The sequence below is a fragment of the Ursus arctos genome, unplaced genomic scaffold (assembly GCF_023065955.2).
Source record: "Ursus arctos isolate Adak ecotype North America unplaced genomic scaffold, UrsArc2.0 scaffold_3, whole genome shotgun sequence".
Taxonomy (NCBI): Eukaryota; Metazoa; Chordata; class Mammalia; order Carnivora; family Ursidae; genus Ursus; species Ursus arctos.
In genome coordinates this window covers 61,974,807-61,980,137 of record NW_026622985.1, presented here as the reverse complement: position 1 = coordinate 61,980,137, position 5,331 = coordinate 61,974,807, and positions in this window count along the sequence as shown.

The window sequence follows — 5,331 nt, the reverse complement described above, 5'->3', positions numbered from 1 at the left end:
AAATTTCATATCATTTGGTACCTTTTAAAGTTCTAAGATTTGGGCCATTAGATGCCTTGAAAATTGCTCAGGACCCAAAGTCAAGAGTCACCCTCGATTTCTCACCTCCTCCCTGTCAAAGCCATCATCAAGTCTAATCAGTCAAATCTTCAAAACATACCAAATCTCTCCATTTCTCCTCACCTCATCCTACAGCTAGCTACCACTGGCTTTCTGTTGTGCTACCAATGAGTCTTCCAAATGGTCTTTGTATTTCTACTCTTGTCTCTCTATATTCCAATGCCTGTCCAGGGAGAGGTGAACAGAAACATTGAAAACAACAGAAATGCCCATTAACATAAGAATGGATAAATTGTGTTTTTTTTTAATATAAGAAAACACTAAATAGTAGTTAAAAATTAATGAATAAGAACTCTCCATATCAGCCTGAATAAATCTCAAAAAAATATTTATAGAGCAGGAAAAAAGCAAATTGTAGAAGAATATATACAGTTTGGTACCATTCATGTCAAGTTTTTAAAATATGCAATGTCAATTAAAACTCAATAAAAAAATGTAAGGCTTCGTCACATATATTATTCATGGATATGTATGAGTGCGTGTGTGTTAAAAGCACAAAAAACATGTGGGAATTATAAACATAAAATTCAGAATAGTGGTTTATTTTTTTTTATTTTTTTTATTTTTTGAGAGAGAGAGAGAGCATGCGAGTATGTGGTGGAGGGAAGGGGAAGGGGCAGAGGGAGAAGGAGAGAGAGAATCTCAAGCAGGCTCCCCTCCCAGCACAGAGCCTAATGGAGGACTCCATCTCCCGATCCTGAGATCAAGACCTGAACCGAAATCAAGAGTCAGTGGCTCTGCCGACTGAGCCCCCCACACGCCCCAGAATAGGGGTTGTCTTTAAAGAGGAAAGGGAATAGGATAGATAGAGAAGGGTAACATGGGGATTTCAAGAATGCAATTTCTCGAGCTATTCATTTTATTGTTATCTATACATTCTTGGATGCCTGATGTATTTTATAATTAAAAGAACATAAAAATCAGATCAAAGTCACATAAAATTCTCCAATGACTTCTCATTGTTCTTTCAAAGAAATCCAAACCTCTTACCAGGATACAACAGGTTCTACGTAATCTGGCTCTCACCACCTCTCTAACCTCATCTCTTCCCCTCTCCCCATCAATCACCATGTTCTGACCTCACTGGCTTTTTTTCTGTTCCTTGAAGAAGTCAAGCTTGTTCCAACTGCAGGACCTTTGCACCAGCTTTCACTTCTACCCTTAGCATATTCTCCTGTATATCCATCCATTGGCTTCTTCTCATTATTCAGGTCTCAGCTTAAGCAAACTTTTCCTTGACCATCTTATTTAAAGTGGTTCCCACCTATTCTGTTTTTCTCTACCCATCATGTTTCATTCCCTTAATGGCATTAATTACCCTCAAAGTTCTCTTCTTTATGTATTTATTGACTGACATTCCTATTAGAATGTAAGTTCCTTGTCTATTTTTCCCACTGCCGTATCCCTGGCAATTACAACAGTGCTTCATGCACTTAATAAATACTTGTTGAATGAGTGAACTTTTTATTTTGAATAACAAGAAAAATCTCCCTTGCTTTCTGTTTGTAAAGGAAGAGAGCCTGGAAACTAAACTATTTTTTTGATTTCTTTTCCAGATGTTACAAGTTTTCCTTACAATCACTGTGTCAAGGGATAACAAATCCAATTTGTATATTGATGATAGGCACAGATATCAGCCCCTTTTCATTGCCCCTGATGTGGACTATAAAATTGGGAGGTGTGAGTAGTCCGTCTGGACTTTAATGTACTGTCATGGATCCAATGCTGAGCCGTGTTGCACTATCTGATCCTTGCTCTAAAACGCTAATCTGGAAGCACAGAAATCATCAGTTCCTTCCTAGAACATAAAAGTAATCTCAAGGGCATTTTGTCACATTTCTACTTGTCATAAGTAGAATGAGGAATAATTATTAATATTGTAGAATGGTCTTAAGACATACAGTGCTGAGTGAATTCAACTTTGACCTTTTACGGCCCATGGAGATTCTTTTATCAGGAATGTTCCCTGGATTAGCGCTGACTTCTCTGGGGAGTGGCTCTGCCCGGCAGAGGCTGCCCCGAGACAACACAGCTCACTCAATTAATTTTCCTCTGCAGGTTACTTCAAATTTTAATTTTTCTAATAAAGGTAATTTTTTTCCTCACTTGAATCCACGCTGCACATTTCTTGACTTCATCGCTTAATTCAATAGGAATCTTTAAAAAATCTTCCAAGCTGGATAAGTTTGATCTTTGGGTTCATACACAAACCCAAAACATATATGCTTTTCTTCTTTCTGCCTCGGCCTAGCTCTCCAGCTAAAAAACAGAGCATATGTCTTACATTAGAGAATCTTATCAGGCTCAGAAGATGTGCTCCCATTTCCTGTTCATACCACGCTTATGTGCTGCAGAGCTAAATTATAATCATCGCTGCTGTGCTATTTTTAAAATGCAGTTACAATTTGAGTTCCTGGCTCCCTTTTAGAACCAGGACCATACTGCCACTTTCTTCTCATCAGCGCTATTTTACAGTATTTATGGGACTGAAAGAAGAAACATCCTTCTGGAAACTGATAAACCTGGCTACCTTGCTGAGAAATTTATTAGGTAAATGAGATATACAAGAAGTTTCTTTGAAAGCTGAATAAAGTGATTTGATGTCTAAATTGCATTCATTTGTTTAATCTCAAGACGGGGGTGGTGGTGGGAGTTAATCTTTCAAGCTAATGAAGAAACAACCTTGTTTTGGATTTGAGCAACCTTGATATAGCCCTCAAACCAAGTAAAGAGGGATTTGGCATATGTTACCTATTTACTCGGGGGAAAAGAGTAGCTTGTAAAGTGCAGTTTGCTTATTTATTGTCTGTGGGAGTTGGTATTGGTCGGTTTTTGCTTGCTCGAAATATCTGATTTGGCTGCTTACAAGGATGGCATTAGCTAGATAATTCTGTGCTGTGTAGGTTCAACCATTACATGTTACTCATTTTCACATGTGAAAGTTTAGGGATAAGTAATGTTCAGAAGGGTCCTCCTCCTGGTTTCATAATTCAATTTAGAGGCAGAGTGCTCAAAGGAGAGAGGAGATCCAAGTCAGACCTAGAAAAGAAGCTTGCATTTCAGTTATTAATATTTCCATTTGACAGAAATTTTTATCGCTGAGAATATAAATGGGCGTAGATAAAAGGGTAGGGTCAGCAAGCCACGGAATAAATCTCTTTCAACTGTTGCCTGGAGAAGAGTTACTGACGTTGTTCTTCATATGTTACAATTCTAAGTTGCTCTTCAGAGCCCTAATTTTGGCATCAAGAAGTTGGATCATTTGGGTTCAAACATCTGTTGTTTCTGGATGGCTTTAAAATTCCATTGCAAGCTCAAAAATGCTCGAATTGCAAAGCATGTCCTTATGAGAAGCATCTACTTGGTGTATGTTTGTCCTTCTCGCTCACGAATCTTCCGCAAACACTTCCTCTGGGCCTACAATTTCGGCTCTGCTTCTCTACATGCAGTAGTAACATAAAGTGTTTCTTTGACTAAGATTCAATTTGGGGCACAGAATGCCTTTCCCTGTTCAGTTTATTCTTTATGTGTTTGGAATGTGCTGGAATGTATGTAAAATACTTTTCAAAGTCCGGACTCGCTGTTTTTTTTTCCCCTCCTGGACTTGCCATTGCCTGACAGCTTCATTCCAATTTCTGTTAGAACTTTGCAAGTTCCAGCAAGATTTTTTTTTTGGAGAAAGATAATTGCAATCAGATAACCCTTAAAGGGCGAAGGTGGTAGAAACAAACTGATTTTTTTCTGAGGAATGGTTGGATTACAGCTTTTTTTTTTTTTTTACCACTCCATGCAGCACCCCAACTAAGAGATAGGATTGCAGGCAGAAAATGAGTTAGTAGAATAAACACCTTCATATTGAAAAAACAGAGTCCCTGATGAACATGTGTTGAAGAGGGTCACATTATTGTGATGCTCCCACCAAATTACTGAACTCCTTACCTCTGCCATCTCCCAAAGCGTTTAAATATGTTTTAAAGTCAAAATGGATAGACATTATGAAAAGTAGAATTTTAGTGGGGGAGACCACTCCCTTGCCAATGTGACTGGGGTTTGGAATCATTGTAAAACTTTTGGAGTTTAGACAATGCTTCAAAAATAAGTCTTGGCATTGATTCCCCCCCCCACAGCCATGCATCTAAAGAAAACAATTTGGGGAATTTTTTTTTTTTTTTTGTATACAAACTCTGTGTTTTCTCTCAACTTGATAAGGTCACAAATTAATGCAGGGTGTACTACCCTGAGAACTACAGTGTATGAAGTAAATGATTATAGCAAACTAAAATAAACAAGAACAAGTCTTGGCCTTCAAAGGCCTTCCAGGATTAGCGGCTAATTCCTAAATTCTCAGTGTCTGTGCTGTTCTGATAGTACGAGCCACTGGGCCAGTATCAGGGGGTGACTGCCATGTGGGTCATTAACTCTCATCTCTCCTGGCCCTTCTGACTCCTTTATCTCCAGATGCACAGAAGTTTTAAACCCACTCCGGCCACTGGCTTTCTGGACTTTAACCCCCCCGAGTCTTAGCTCTGCTTTTCCACAGAAGTAATTGTGATGCTTGGAAGGCGGCCCGTCTCAGAGCATGATCTGTGGTTTCCTCTTTTCTCCAAGCTCTTTAAAAAAGCATCGCCCGCAAATGAAAGGTTTGTTCTTTTTCAGAAATCCTTACTGCTCCTTACCTGTTGGACTGAGAAGACGATAGTAGACTGTGTGTTGCTCTTTATTATTATATTTGTGAAGCTTTAAAAATCTTTGCTACTGGATGCCAAGTGCCTTGCTGGGCTGTTTTCATCTTTTTCTTCTGCTAGATGGCCCAGTGCTTGTCACTGGGAGCAGAAGGGTTGAGGCTCACTTCTGTTGGCAAGCTGGCTTTGCCATATACTACGAAGTGACAACTGGACTATTGTTTTAACCCCACTAAGCCTTGGTGAAATAAACCTCTTAGCATGTGTTCTTTTTGAACAGAGCCATTACTCAAAATGTGAGCTATTAGAAGGACGTATATATGTGTTACATTCAAGGATGAATTTTAACCGCTGCTTGGCTAATCTTTTGATCTTCACAATTTCTGGAGCATGAAGAGTGTTTCTACAGAAGAACCCAAGCAAATCTCTGATGCAAATTATTTATATCGATTGCACATGTTTATACAAATTAGTCGACAAAATTTAAGTGACAGCCACTTCTAAACACTGCTTCTAAAATTAATAATTA